The 16,769-nt window shown below is 35.9% G+C and overlaps 1 protein-coding gene across 6 annotated transcripts in view; it reads left to right on the top strand.

Annotated features, from left to right (window-relative positions):
- LOC129775305 (protein rolling stone) overlaps positions 1–16,769 on the top strand; it is a 239,195-nt gene that overhangs the window by 25,564 nt on the left and 196,862 nt on the right. For 2 of the 6 annotated variants that reach the window (XR_008742924.1, XR_008742923.1), the window contains exon 2: positions 11,748–12,129. The exons of the other annotated variants lie outside the window; for them this stretch is intronic. The gene's annotated coding sequence lies outside the window, so the exon portion shown is untranslated. The remainder of the gene's footprint in view (positions 1–11,747; positions 12,130–16,769) is intronic. 6 annotated transcript variants of the gene reach the window in all.

The raw sequence follows: 16,769 nt of genomic DNA, 5'->3' as shown, positions 1-16,769 counted from the left end.
AAAATACGAGTAGAGATATCAAAACATCGTGATGACTAGGCGCAGCTCAAGTTTGTGATGGTGATAGATCTCATTGGGTACAAACTTTAACTTTTAGATTGGAGTGTGTATTGATGTGTAAACATATGTCCATCTAACAATCATTCATTATTCCACCAAATTTGTCATACCTTCAACATGGCGCCAAATTGCTCACGCAATGCTTCCTGAAGTTATTGAAGAGAAACCTCGCACCGGGCAAATATCAATATGTCAATAAAGCAACACTAACGTTTTGATTTACATGTTATGCTACTGCGGCTGTTGTTAGAAAAGCAGATATGAAGCAAATCACCGAACGAAATACTCGCTTTTGTGCCGGGTTTTCCCAGCTGAATATAGTATAGTATAGTAGTCTCTGTGGATATCTTCTTTCATCTTGTCTATGAATATGTAACAGGGCGCCACATGCCATCATCAAACAATGCGTCAAAGGGATATGATAGTTCTGCTATCTATGGCGCTGGAGGCTGCACGATGGTTGTGTAACATTTTGTAATCGATTATTCTGAATCAATATTTTAGTTGGTTATGGGTGGAGAAAGCTATGCGAGGTTTTCCCCAGCGGAAGAGGAAATTTGTCAATCTGAGATATGGTTCAATGATTGTTCAATAATTTTTCAATCACTGTGTTTTAGCTAACTGGTATTTCTTGTTATATGTTCCAGTTTTTTGGTTGTCATTTTTAAGTTCTATAATGAATTTTACTAGGTTAGAAGTTCCACGCAGAAACGGCAGAATATCAACGATTTTTCCTCTAGCCTCTCCGATTTTTTAATATTCTTCAAATAATATGGATCTATTACTCAAATTCTTCTTTTGATGATTCGTGTTTCACCATAATTTGTGCAAAATTTTGTTTAAAATATGTATAAGATGAACCCAATCTAAAATTTTGGGGAAAAGTTTTAAAAAATCGAAAAATTTGGAGCAGATGATGTACAATTCTGCTTCGAATCGGAGCTATATATCGGCTCCGAAAATAAGGTTTTGGTAAGATATAGGTTGAGAGATATAGAGAGCAGTTAATAGATACTGGAATACTGGCATTTTTGCTAGTAAATCCTACCACTGTTAATCAATTATGCTCACAATAAATGTTATCGAAAGAATATTGTAGTATGAGAAAACAATATTGGAATGCGAGCTTTACTCAATCAGTCGACCATCGAAAGTCGTGTGCGATGTTATGTGAAGGTTCATTTAGTTAAGGTTATGGATCCCATACTAAATATGGATTCCTGAAATTGATCAACGCCTTCGAAATCGACTTAAATTTCAACTACCGTAAGAGTATGAAATTGAGTCAATTAACATACATTCGCTAATCTACAATCATTTTTTTAAGAAATAAAGAACACCTTTTTGAAAACAGATAGCATATCTTTTTACTCTCATGTGATACTAGAACTTTATCTAAATAGATTGTTTCGAATACTTGTTTTCAATTTTTGAAAGTAGTGAAAAGAGATCTGCATGGTGGCATACGAATTCTAGTTTGAGTCGATATGATAATTATGATAAGCTTAGATCAACTCACAACGTTTTGTTTTATTTAGATTTATCAAAATACTAGCTGGCCCAACAAACTTCGTCCCGCCCAAAATTTGTTTTTTTGTTATCAATACCTTCAAACATTCACATTTTCTTACTAAGCGCAAGTTCATGAGTCCAATCGCAGAACAGTTCATTGATTGATCTTCCAATCGTCTCCGTTGAATTTACCTTTTACTAAAAAAATCCTAGTAATTCTACCAAAACTCATCAGTATAATATCAGATTATTTTCAGACACAATTCTCGTTCAAGATTTTTCAACCACTTGCAAATAACATGTTTCTCCGTTACATGGAATAAATGTTTGATACAGAAAATATGATAGAGTAAGGACAGACCCCTCTTCTCCCCTTAGAGAGGGGGAGGAGTGTCTATTCACCATAGAAACGTTTTGTGCCCCTTAAAATCTTCACATGCCAAATTTGGTTCCATTTGCTTGATTAGTTCTCGAGTTATGCAGAAAATTGTTTTTCATTTGTATGACAGCCCACACTAAAAGAGGGGGGAGGAGGGTCGAACCACCATAAAAACAATTATTGCATCCTAATACCTCCACATGCCAAATTTGGTTTCGTTTTCTTGATTAGTTCATAAATTTGTGTTTCATTTGTATGACAGCCTCCCCCTAAGAGAGAGAGAGGAGGAGTATCCAACCACCATAGAATCATTTATAACACTCTAAAACCTCGATATATCTAATTTGGTTTCGTTTGCTTGATTAATTCTCGAATAATGCAGAAATTTGTGTTTCATTTGTATGGCAGCCTCCCCCCTAAGAGAGGGGGAGTATCTAATCTCCCTAGAATCATTTATTGTACCCTAAAACCTCCACATGCCTAATTTGGTTGCATTTGCTTGATTAATTCTCGAGTAATGTAGAAATTTGTGTTTCATGTGTATGACAGTCCCTCTTTAGAGAGGGGAAGGGGTCTCAAACTATCATGAAAACCTTCCCCGGCCCAAAAACCCCTACATACCAATTTTCATGTCGATAGGTTTTGTAGTTTCCGAGTCCATAAGAATCAGACAGACAGCCAGACAGAAATCCATTTTTATATATATACAGTGTGGCCAACCATTCGAGAAAAGCGGGAAATGCGGGAAAAAGTCGGGAATTGTTCCACGAAGTCGGGATTTTTTTTGCGCAGTGTTTTTTTCTGCTCTCTAATAAGTTACTGCATGTGTTTTAGCGCATTACGACTTTCTAAGCAGTGTGAATCTTAGTTTTTCAAAAAATCCTGTAGGCGAGGTAAGGAAACAAGAGAAGAATAAGCTTAAAGAAAGGCATCCAAACTTTAAACGGAGTTTTGCATTAGTTTTCCGGTCAAAGATGTACGAGATTATCGCACATGCTATGGAATATAGGCTGCTGGAACTAAAATTGATTTTTTGTGTTACGGCAGCATCGACAGTTAAATAGTTTTTGCGTGAATGTCAGCCCCGATGTTTTTTTCCTTTTCAATGACTTAACGGGACTTGTGAAGTGTTATGGAGAAAATTATGAAATCCGAACAACTGAAAGTGAAATCTATATCACCTCATAGAAATCATTCTACTGCTACCTGGAAGTATTAAAATTGGATTTGCAACAAAATCCGCAATCAACAAGCAAGGAATTCCGCAAAATTTCCGATGAAGGTGTCATAATATTTCGTACCAGATATCGTGAGTTCTACTGTGGATTTTTGAAGAATTTGTTCATACAATCCCCTTTGATATATCGCACTCGTTACCTAACGTGTATTAACCCGAATGTGATTTTCAACTTTCCGGATAGAACGAAGAAACGGACGGAATTATGCTTGGAAGTATTCGTCGATAAACAACATTTGCCCGGCGTTCGTGCAGATAAAATAAAGAATGAGTATGAACAATTGTGTCCAACGTCTTCTGTTGAAATTGTATTATCTGCATATCAAATAAAAGATTGCATAACTCTTGGATGGAAGTTATCGCTCAGTCACAGAAGGAGCTTCCAATTTTGACCTTGTTTGTGAAAAAAGTTCTGAACCTATCTCATGGCAATGCATCATTGAAGAGAGAGGATTTTCTTCGAAAAGCACGAACGAGGCTAGAAACTCGAAAATAATGGTTGACACCCAGAGAGATGCTCAATTAAATGCTCAAAAAGTGTTGAAAGTTGAACTGGATTTGTAATAATGTTCAATAAACATAATACAACTTCTTTTCTCTCATGGTTTTCTTATGGCATCCAATTGAAACATTCGTCTCATTGCAAAAATAGTAGTTGATAGTTGAAATGTAGTTCCAGCATATGGGTTGAAACATGTCCTTAAAATAAATCAAGGCTCTGAGGTAAAAATGGGACGCATTTAAACGAAAAAGGAGTCAGGTTCTGGGTCATCAAAAATGCTACTTACTTCGCGTTATTTGTCTTATCTCATCTCATATGCTCCGATTCCTGCTAAGCATTTTTATTCAGCTTTTTTTAACAAGCTAGATTTTCTGTGTAATTTTGATTACAGATTTTAGAGTCAACTCAGGAACTGATCATAGAAGGTATCCGGGAAATGTTCGGAGTAAGTAGAGGTGGGGTGGATCAATACGTTTGAAAACGATTTAGGTCCCAGATACATATTAGGCTATCAAAAAAGTCCTGCGGTATTCTTTTTGAATTTTCATTTGTTCATAAAATTAGTTACAATCATCTGTTTTAAGTCAAATATGCGCCGTTTTGTTCGATGACTTGTTCCCAACGAGATGCCAACTTCATAATACCCCTGTTATAGAAGCTCGCTTCCTTATTGACAAAAAAACTCGGATAGCCAATTTTCACAGGCCTCTTTTGTGGCTAACTTCTGACTACCTAGCTCGTTCGCCATGAACGATTCGTGGTGGTGGTAGTCACTTGGTGCCAGGTCCGGACTATACGGCGGATGCAAAAGAACCTCCCATCCGAGCTCCCGGAGCTTCTGGCGCGTCACCAAAGAAGTGTGTGGCCTGGCGTTGTCCTGATGGAAAACAATGCGGCCTCTGTTTATCAAAGATGGCCTCTTCTTCACGAGTGCTACCTTCAAGCGGTCCAGTTGTTGGCAGTACAGGTCCGAATTGAGCGTTTGGCCATATGGAAGCAGCTCATAATAGATTATTCCTTGACAATCCCACCAAACACACAGCAGAACCTTCCTGGTCGTTAATGAGGGCTTGGCCACCGTCTGAGCCGCTTCAGCGGGCTTCGACCACGACCGTTTGCGCTTCACGTTGTCGTAAGTGACCCACTTTTCATCGCCAGTCACCATCCGCTTCAGAAACGGGTCGATTTTGTTGCGATTCAGCAGCGATTCACATGCGTCGATACGGTCAAAGATGTTTTTTTTGCGTCAACGTGTGTGGCACCCATACATCAAGCTTCTTTGTGAATCCAAGCTTCTTCAAATGGTTATTAACGGTTTGATGACTTATCCCCAGCTCTTGGCCGATGCTACGGCTGCTACTATGCCGGTCTTTCTCGGCTAATTCAGCGATTTTGTCGCAATTTTCGACGACAGGCCTTCCAGAGCGTGGCGCATCTTCGACGACCTCTACACCAGAACGAAAACGTTGAAACCATCGTTGTGCGGTGGAAATGGAACCTGTATCGGGTTCATAAACTGCACAAATTTTATTGGCAGCTTGAGATGCATTTTTGCCTTTGTCATAGTAGTACTGTAAAATATGTCGGATTTTCTCTTTATTTTGCTCCATATTTGCGACACTATAACTCACGAACGACTTAACCAAACAAAACACTGTCAAGGACTATATTATAGCGCGCAAAAATACCTTTCCAACAAGCTATAGTATGACTCGATACAATGGATACAACTAGAACTACGCGCTTACAACGACACCTCGCGGAAATACCGCAGGACTTTTTTGACAGCCTAATGTATTCCAGAAACAATTACGTCCGTATCTCCTGAATCCAATATCCAAGCAAAAATCTGTTGCTGAGATACACACCGTCCATTTTTTTGTGACATGCCGAACTTGGAAACATAAAGTAAAAAAACATTTGCATTTCGGGTTTCAAAAATCAATTTTTAACTATAGAAACGACACAATATTATTAAATTTCATTTCTGTGAGTCGGGAATTTCGTGAAATCATGCGGGAAAAATGCGGGAACTCAAAAATTGAAATTGGGTGGCCACCCTGTATATAGATAACAGAATTTATTTGATAGACAATATTTCAAGTGATAAAGCACGAAATTCAGCAAATTTCGTAATTAGAGAGTGCATTGGAAGAAGTTTTGATAAGTTGAAACAGCATCCAGCTGCATATCCTTGACAACCGGAAAGTCTGCCTATTGCTTGTTGCGAATCGAATTTCAGAATCCGGCTTTCCCCTCCCTCTCTTCCTTCGCGAAACAGAAATCACTATGATTCGTCTTTTCAATTCTGGATCAAAGCAATGTTTGGGCCGATGCCATCTCGTTGCTACGCACTATACCAACCGTGACGGCAATTTCCGTCTCCGAGTTTGTGTTCCTGTGTATAGTACAGTGTTCAGCCATCGTTCGAATTTTGTCAAGCGTTTGACAAGCTTTTGATTACCAATAAAATTTAATAGCAAGTCACGGCATATGAGTATTCGTTGTTGTGCTATTTTGAATGAGTGTTTGACAGATTATTAACCAAGAATGTTTCAGAGGCTCTATTGTGATTATGAATAGTTTCCAATTTTTAACATAATAGTGCTTCACATTGCTTTATATAGACAGTGGAGAAAAATAATCAATTCTGCCGCGCTTCAATGAAACTTAAAAATTAACCCTCCTCCTCAAAACAAAATTGTTGATTCTCGGTCTGTGAGACCGTATGTGCGAATATAGAAGAGTTAAGCGACTGGAAAGCATCAAAATTGAACACTTTTGGAACATAGTACACAATGACAAACAATACAGAGCAGAGCAGGAACTTCAAGCACATTGTCATGTGATAACTGATTATTAACCTACAGAAAAACTTTTATACGGCGATTGGGTTGGGTTGTCCGGAAAGTTCTAGTCGAAAAAAAATCAAAGCATCATGTTTATAAGTAGACATTAATTCAATTCATAGTTCTGGAGAAATACGACGCCTTTCATATTGGTTGATTCTCATTTGAGTAATTCCAAATGAAATCGACAAATGACAAAACATGAGTATTTTTGATTCGAATGAAAGTGTGTATTCCGTTTGGGTTAGAGGAAATATGAGTTTTCTACAGCAATTGGGAATTTTTTGACTCAAGCGTAACTTTTGAAAAGAGCGTATCGATTTGAGTAAGAGAAATCTTTGATAATTTATATCTCAAAAACTATGAGTCGTACCGAAATAAAAAAAAAAGAGTTATAGAGTATTGATGGTTGAATATGAAAAAAATGTAAAAATGAAAAAAATTAGTACTCTTTTTTTTATTTCCAAAATAAAAATTCAATTTGCATTTTTTTTTTCATACAAAATAGAAGTCATACAGAAAATTTTAAAAATGGGCCCAAGATGGTAAAACTATTTTTGACGAACTTTGTGGAATATCGGATTTTTAGGAATTTTCGAAACTTCGAATTTTTGTATGTTAACAATCATTTTTAGCCACAAATTATGAATACTGATGTGATTTAAAACAAAAAAGGTTATTATCAATCTCCTTCTAAATGTAGCCATTCACGAAATATTTTTAAAAATATTCACAATTTATTGTCTTTTTTATAGTAAATAATCCCTTTTAATATGTTTGTCGTGTTATACCGTCATGTTAATGAAATTTTATGAATTTGCTCATAATTTCCAACAACTTTTCCAAATACATCATCAATATGTATATTTTTATATTTTTTTCAATTTTTTCATAAAAAATAGAAGTCATGTAGAAAATTTAAAAAATGAGTCCAAGATGGTAAAACTATTTTTGACGAACTTTGTGGAACATCGAATTTTTAGGAATTTTCGAAACTTGTTGTTGGAAACTATGAGCAAATTCATAAAATTTCATTAACATGACGGTATAACACGACAAACATATTAAAAGGGATTATTTACTATAAAAAAGACAATAAATTGTAAATATTTTTTTTTTAATATTTCGAGAATGGCTACATTAAGAAGGAGATTGATAATAACATTTTTTTGTTTTAAATCACATCAGGATTCATAATTTGTGGCTAAAAATGATTGTTAACATACATAAATTCGAAGTTTCGAAAATTCCTAAAAATCCGATATTCCACAAAGTTCGTCAAAAATAGTTTCACCATCTTGGGCCCATTTTTTAAATTTTCTGCATGACTTCTATTTTGTATGAGAAAATAAAAAAAATAAAAAAATATGTATTTTGTATATTGCAAATTGAATTCTTATTTTGTAAATAAAAAAGAGAGTACTAATTTTTTTTCTCAGTGTACATTTTTTTCATATTCAACCATCAATACTCTATAACTCTTTCTAAGACACTATTTCGGTACGACTCATCGTTTTTGAGATATAAATTTTCGAAGATTTCTCTTACTAAAATCGATACGCCATTTCAAAAGTTACGCTTGAGTCAAAAAATTCACAATTGCTGTGAAAACTCATATTTCCTCAAACCCAAACGGACTACACACTTTCATTGGAATGAAAAATACAAATTTCTAAAATCTGCATTTTTAGGACGATTTCATTTGGAATTGCTGAGAACCGTTACTTAGAAAAAATGCGCTATAAAGGATATTTCAAGAGATAGAAAAAAAAACTTTGTTGTACAAAGATGTCTCAAATAACTGGTACTACAACATTGTCGAACTATGTTCACCTCTATCTATAAATATAAGAAAGTTATATTTTTATTTCAACGACAATTTTGGTTACCCTATTTTTAATAACACAAAAATGACCGCTCTATTATATTATATATAACAACTTTGTCGAAGAAAGTTTTTGTCTAAAGAATAACTGTCAAGCTGTAAATGCCAATTTCCATTTAAATGCATCTCCTGGAGCATTGTGCATTGGCAGAGCAGTCAAGTCGCTTATCGATGTTAATCACTGTTATGTGAAATGAGTTGTGGATAGCCTTATTCACAATAACTTTTCCAAAAGTATTTGGATCTTCAACATTAGCTTAAAAATAACGCACTATGTATCAGGTAGAGACTAAAAATGTTTATAATTGTATTCGCATCGAATACTGAACCACTTTTTTGGGCGGTACTATCTCACGATGCCCCACTTTTTGATTCGGTTTCCGGCTGTATATTTGCATATGGAAGTTACCTTGCAGTTTTTTTACAAACTTTTCCCCCACCAGGATATTGCAATTGGGAAGGTCATCCTGCACACCGATCCAGCTCCATCAATATTCCTGTCTGTCTTCATGCACCCATGTTTTTGGGAACGATGGTTCAATTTGATTCGCATTTCACTATGGTTCAGGGGGGAAAACTCCGAATGTAGAATGGATTCTCGGAACAGTTTATTTGCTCACATTTGTGTTTCCCCACATGCGCTTCAAAGCTCCCACATGATTTCCACACAATCGTAGCTTGCCAAAAACCGATAACGCGTGAAGCTGATCCACACTGCAAAAGCAGAGCATAAACATATGATACCGGTGAAGAAGGAAAAAAAACGAGAGAAAGGGCCTGGCCGGGTAAGGAAGTAAAAAGTGCCCCCAAACCAAATCACTAGCCGTATGGCAAATATTGTAAAGGATATTAAATAAGAAATTTTGGCGGTTTATTTGAACCCCTATCTGGTTTGACGTAGGATCTATAGTGAAAAACGTACTTTTCGTTAATTTCACGCCATCCTCAAAAGATCCGAGATAAAAATTTGAAAAAAATACTGAATGTGCATCTTACTACGATGTATCAAAAAAAATTATCAAAAAAAAATTTCATCAAAAATTTTAGTACTAAAAAAAATAATGAAATCTTGAAAATTTTTTTTTTGGGATTTAGAGATTCAGTACTACTCTAATTCATATTTTAATGTGTTTCTACGGCTTTTCTAGATATGTGTGATTTTTTTCAGATTTTTTTCAGTGTTGCGCGGTATCAAAAAATTTTTTTTTTATGTTTCCAAAGAGTGGTTAGGTAAGGGAGTAAAAAGTGCCCCCAAACCAAATCACTAGCCGTATGGCAAATATTGTAAAGGATATTAAATAAGAAATTTTGGCGGTTTATTTGAACCCCTATCTGGTTTGACGTAGGATCTATAGTGAAAAACGTACTTTTTCGTTTATTTCACGCCATCCTCAATAGATCTGAGATAAAAATTTGAAAAAAATACTGAATGTACATCCTACCATGGTGTATCAAGAAAAATTATCAAAAAAAATTTCATCAAAAATTTTTGTACTAAAAAAATATTAAAATTTTGAAAATTTTTTTTTTGGATTTAGAGATTCAGTACTACTCTAATTCATATTCAAATGTACTCTTACGGCTTTTCTAGATTTATAAATATCTTCAAACTGTTTTTTTTTTCAAATATCTAATACTAAAAATAAAATGAAAAAAAATACACAGTACAAAAAAATGTTATAGATTTTCTGGCATTTCGAAATTTTGAAAAAAAAAATATAACTTTGAGACCCACTCCTGCTCAAATTTTTATTTAAATGCGTTCGTATGTGTCTTTTTTCTACATGTGGCGTAATTTTTCCTGAATTTTTAAGAGCATTGTGTGACACAAAATAATTTTCTTCATCGTCTGCATTATTATTTTTATTTTTTTGAAATCGATTATTTTATTGTATTCGTGGTTTTCAATTGAAAGATTAAAATAAAAAAACAAATCGAATTTGTGGTCTCAAAGTTATATTTTTTTTCAAAATTTCGAAATGCCAGAAAATCTATAACATTTTTTTGTACTGTGTATTTTTCTTTTTTATTATTTTATTTTTATTATTAGATATTTAAAAAAAAACAGCTTGACGATATTTATCAATCTAGAAAAGCCGTAAGAGCACATTTAAATATGAATTAGAGTAGTATTGAATCTCTAAATCCCAAAAAAAAATTTTCAAATTTTCATAATTTTTTTTTAATACTAAAATTTTTGATGAATTATTTTTTTGATAATTTTTCTTGATACACCGTGGTAAGATGCACATTCAGTATTTTTTTCAAATTTTTATCTCGGATCTATTGAGGATGGCGTGAAATGCACGAAAAAGTACGTTTGTCACTATAGATCCTACGTCAAACCACATAGGGGTTCAAATAAACCGCCAAAATTTCTTATTTAATATCCTTTACAATATTTGCCATACAGCTAGTGATTTGGTTTGGGGGCACTTTTTACTCCCTTACCTAACCACTCTTTGGAAACATAAAAAAAAAATTTTTTGATACCGCGCAACACTGAAAAAAATCTGAAAAAAATCACACATATCTAGAAAAGCCGTAGAAACACATTAAAATATGAATTAGAGTAGTACTGAATCTCTAAATCCCAAAAAAAAAATTTTCAAGATTTCATTATTTTTTTTAGTACTAAAATTTTTGATGAAATTTTTTTTTGATAATTTTTTTTGATACATCGTAGTAAGATGCACATTCAGTATTTTTTTCAAATTTTTATCTCGGATCTTTTGAGGATGGCGTGAAATTAACGAAAAGTACGTTTTTCACTATAGATCCTACGTCAAACCACATAGGGGTTCAAATAAACCACCAAAATTTCTTATTTAATATCCTTTACTATATTTGCCATACAGCTAGTGATTTGGTTTGGGGGCACTTTTTACTCCCTTACCCGGCCAGGCCCTTTATCCGTTAAAGGGCTGTAAAACACAAATTCAACGTGAGAAGAGGCCGCAATAAACCTTGCCAACAATCAGCTCTGCTGGCTGCACCTCTCCTTGTGTGGTGCTCTTCCCATTCGATCGAAAGAGAGTACCGTCCGGCGTTTGGCTGTCGAATCAATTCTGTATTACCGTGCAATCGGTAAGGAAATTCAACCGAGACGGTGTGTCGGCGGCCGGAGTTGTTCCTGGAGCAAACGCGGCGAGTCGACCTATCACAATTGTATAACAATTAGTGACCGGCACCGCGCGTTATTCAATTGATCTTAATTGATTCCGTGCAAAAAAAAACACACCGACTCACACGCATACTGCTGTGCCGAGACAAAATCTAAAAGTCCCACAGCCTATTGATAATATCTCTTGTTTATTGGGCAGTTAGTGCTGATTGTGCCATCGTCGTGTGAAGAGAGTGCATCGGATCACCACCACCGAGCGATATCGTCGCGTGATCTATCAATTTCACGAAATTCGATCAGTGAGTGATTGGATGCGATACACATCGCAGCAAGTGCAAGTGGTTATAGAGAGAAAAAAAATCTAACTGTCGTGTTCAAAAAGTGTCATTTCAAGTGTACAAGGAAGAGAACACACGAGTTGTTCCAACTTCGCTGGACCATTTCCCGTTGCTCTGTTGAAGTTTTTTTTTGTTCACATCACTTACCTACAAGCGTCATCGTTTTGCAATTTTCATCTCTTCCGTTCTTTAATTTACTCTGCAGAGATTCTTTCTCGTTTAAATTCACTCGGAACTGCTTAGGTATGTATATTTGTTTATGTATTCATTTATTTATTACAGCATTTCTCCATCCACCTCATTCCATCCTCTCTTTAACAAGGTTTGTTTTCATCCGTTCTTTTCCACTTTTTTTTGCAAACGTGGTCTCGCTACGTAGGGTGAAACGGTTCAGAACGCCCCTACGGGATTCGATGCGGTGTTCAGTAATTCAATCTAAATCTCCGAATTTGAGACACGTGCCTCAGTTTTGCGTGCACAAGTTCCCCTAATGTTATCTAGCATGCAATTAGATTGAACAGGGTGACTGATTTAACGGTTCATCGGTATTATAGTTGCATGGATTAGTGATCGTGCCCTCAGAATACATATGCTAACAGTGAAAATAGGAGTGTCGTACAAACGCGAAGAACATGTGCAATGAGATGGCGAATAAAGCAGTGATTTTACTGCACTTTCCGGAGCTGAATCCACTTCATTACTCCTTTTGTGGTATCCTACTGAGGTTACCAGTACCAGAATGTACCAGTCCATGTAGGGGAAAAGGAGGGAATTAGGACCACCTAAGCAAATCGCCTAATATTTCCAAACCAATACGGTTTTAATAAAAAATGTCACATTGTATACTGAGCTACACTTGTTTTCTCTCAATAAATAATGTTTAATCATTATATAAAGCTTCAATCTACCAAATATATCATAAAATAAAAGAGATGATTTTTGGACATTAAAATATGATGCGGGGTGATTTGGACCGTCTGTTGGGTTATTTGGTCCAGTGTGTGTTTCATCGAAAAAAACATACTTATGTTTATGTGAAGTATTTTGAAATAATGTTACAATCAGTAACAATGTTTTGGGATCGATACCAGTTGTCTTGGCCAGATTCCAGACCAGAAAAGTTGGATTGACACCATCTTGAATTCTGCATGAATCTTTTCACTGTTGTTCGAGCATTTTCAAACACTTTTGATGCTTGGTCAAAGAAAATCCGTTCTCGATGACCTACGTTGCTCTTTCAAGCTCCGCCTTCTTCCAACGTTGTCTGTCCATCCTCTTCTTGTAATTCAGCGGCATATGGAATCAATTAGACCAAAGAAAAGTCTCAAACCTGTAGGACCAATTCACCCCACAGAAACGTGTCCATGTCACCTCACACAACACGCAAAAATTAAAATGCAATTTATTTCATTTATTGTTATCAAACTTACAGTTTCGCTACATCAAATTGTTCCTCTTCTGTAGGCGAACAGAACTTTACTGCACAATACACGAAAAGTTTGTTTAATCAGCGGGAAAAAGCTTAAAACCACGATCGGAAAACTCACATTTTTTGACGCTCAAAGTACTTGATGTATTTATGCTACCGTTTCCCTCTACTTGTGAAGTTTTACCAAAGTTTTTGACGTAGGACTACGTCTTTCATTTCTATACCGGGGTGTAAAATCAAAGTTTCGAAAACGAAAGCGTTACGCCGGAGACCGAGATTTTGAGCGTTAATAGCTCCTAAACAACTGAACGAAATGGTATGATAAACACTTCATTCGAAAGATAAAATGTCTACGCGTTCTATACTTGTTACTTTTTGATCCAAAAACTTGTTTCAATAGTCTTAAAATTGCTTTCAAAACAGGCTATTGAAATCACCAATCGGTATATAAGCGAGCGTCACTCGGAAATCCACTCAGTTCTAATTGAACAGCGATTGGAGCATGTTGTCGCTGTTGTGGTGAAGCTCTTCGTTTATCATGAAAGCGCGGATGAACGGTGTCACCAAGAGTCTGTTTGTGCACCCTAGGCCAGAAGGGAATCCATCAGGAGGAGAGTGATGCCACAAACGGTTCCCCGGGAAGACATCGCTACACACACATACACGCGCAGTATTCTTTCCGTTTGGATGCCATTCAGCATCGAGAAAGTTCCGGAAAGATCTAATCATTTCTGGAAAATAATCTGCCAGTTCCTCTGGGAATTTAAAAATACATTCATGTGAAAGAGTTTATTTTAATGTTTTCTAACCATATAACACAGCGATCAAATACATTTGATTTTGTAATTTTTCAACCAAGTGTAATTTGCAGGAAAGCTTCTGAAGATTATTCTTCCCCATCAGTAGTATATTTCCGAATCCAATATTGTATGCGTACACAATCGATTATTGCTCAGTCGCCGAAAGTTTCGAGCTCAGAGAGTTCATTCCCCTCTAGTTTGCCTTCCAAATTGCCATCGTAAACCACACCTTCTTTCGATTCAATCACACACAAAAAGCATACTTAAGCGATATTCTGGTGGTGAGACACATTCATTTTTCGTGACGACATCGACAAGACAACATTGTTGCTGAGGGTACTGGACAGCGAAGGATCGAGATCTGCCCTGAAACGCAGTTTGTTTGAAACTGTGAGGGAGCACAGAGAAGCCGATCCTTCAGGAGAAGAGAAGATGACCATCGAAGCAGCCGCTACACACACACATACACGCACGGAATTATTTCCGTTTGGATGCCATTCAGCATCGAGAAAGATCCGGAAAATAATCGATCAGTTCCTCTGGGAATTTAAAAATACATTCATGTGAAAGGGTTTATTTGAATGTTTTCTATCCATGTAACACTGTGACCAAATATGTTTCAATCAAGTGCTATTAACAGGTGGTTATCGAATTAGCATTAACCACTGGTGGGCTTCCAGTATCGAGGAAAATTTGGAAATATCTAATCGTTGCTGGAAAATAATCTGCCAGTTCCCCTTGGAATTGAAAATTACATTCAAGCGAAAGAGTTTATTTTAATGTTTTCTATCCATAAAATATCCATATAATACATTTGGGTTTGTGATTTGTTAATCAAGTACAGTTAACAGGGAAGCTTCTGAAGATTATTCTTCAGAACAAGGTTTTTCGTATCCAATATTGGATGCATAAAACCTTATGCCTCCAACGTAACGCTCTCGTTTTCTCGTCCCCCAAATATTCATTTATTGATTCATTCAGAATGGATTTAGATTCAACTTCAAACAACTGATCTCTAAATCAACGATAGTCCTACGTCACCCTTGCGGTTATGCCATAGATATAACCCACTTCCTGTTTTTTACTTTAGGTACATACGGTTCAACAATAGAAGAAAATGACATTATAGAAAATCCAAGTTGAGCCGTAATTTTTGAGATAACGGGGTGGTCCAAATCACCCCGTGTTACCCTACCGATGATCAGTCCATTTGCCGAGTATAAGAGAAGATATCGAAGAGGCACATCAGGGTAGCCGTCAATTATTCGCAGTAATTCGCGTGGTTTGCTTAAAAGTAAAAGTCGGAATGATGTCGGTTGAGAAAATACCGCATAGTTGACTTAGGATTCCGTTAGGCTATCTGTTGTATTCTGATTTTAGATATGTTTGAAGAATTACATCATTAAACTCATTGATAATGATTTAGCGGCCCTGAAAAGAGCCGTTCTGTTTGGTTGTTGAGTATTGTTTGTTCATTCCACCAGTGTTTACAACCGAGTGACAAAATTTTAGTCGTTGAATGAAATAAAGAAAAAAAAGTCACCAATGTAATTTAAATATCTTGATCGGTCAAAGCGTATTGTCAAAGCTTAGTAACAGGCATAGTGCTGCATCGTACTCCGTCAGTCACCGTTTGGCCAAGAATCCGCTTTGTCAAAACATGCAAGTCAGGGCTATTTTTTCCCACTGAGCTGTTTTTCCCTAACACGGACTTCAAAATTCATATGCCTGTGGGAATGCGTTTTGCAAATACATGCAAGTCGGGAGTATTTTTTGTTGTTGAGTTCTTTTGTACTCGCTTGTCGTTGTGCAGACCGGAATATGTTTCCCTAAAACGTACTTTTAAACTGAGAATCCTGGGAAAATCGTGTTTTCAGATACTAGAGGTGAATGAACTTTCGTTCGAGAACTACGTAAACATGAGATGTGCAATAATTTCAGAGGGAAATGTAAAATACAATGATCGTTTGACTGTTCTTCCGTTCATATATTCATATATCTAGGCATCATATCAAACGTAAAATGACGTTGATCAAATTTATTAGTAACGAAGAATATAATGTATTACAGAAATTTCTATGCATTCTAAAATAATGTTTGAAGTGGTAAACAAGTGGGTTGCCTAATATAATTGCGTAGTTCTATGTCGAAAATACGCGGTCGTGTCCAATTTTTTATTTATGAAAATTGGAATAGATCGTTTCATATTTCAAGTAATTTCTAACACAATCGCTACCATATACAATTTTACACTTAAACTTGTGCTCAAACCTCAATTTCACAATGCATGATCGGTCATTGATATTAAATGTCACGAAACAACCATCATTCAAGTTCCAAATTTAAATTTTATTTGTTAAACATAATCGTATCACTCACCTTTCTTGCAATATAAAAATGCCCCCGACTTGAATGTATTTGCAATTCTGATTTCCCCAGGCTTCTTGATTTTGGAACCTGTGTTAGGGGACATATTTCGGTGGGAACAAAAACTCTCCCTACTTTAATGTATTTGAAATGCCGATTTCCCCAGACACCTTGGTTTTGAAATCCGTGTTAGGGAACATATAATATACATAGAGAATTGAATAAGTTTAATTTGCGGAAAGCAATTATCCTCCGAACCCTACGTCAACTTTACGTCTGTGCCTCTA

Source organism: Toxorhynchites rutilus, chromosome 3 (assembly GCF_029784135.1).
Source record: "Toxorhynchites rutilus septentrionalis strain SRP chromosome 3, ASM2978413v1, whole genome shotgun sequence".
Classification (NCBI taxonomy): Eukaryota; Metazoa; Arthropoda; class Insecta; order Diptera; family Culicidae; genus Toxorhynchites; species Toxorhynchites rutilus.
Note: the sequence above shows the minus strand (reverse complement) of the source record. Positions and strands in the feature narration are given on the sequence as shown.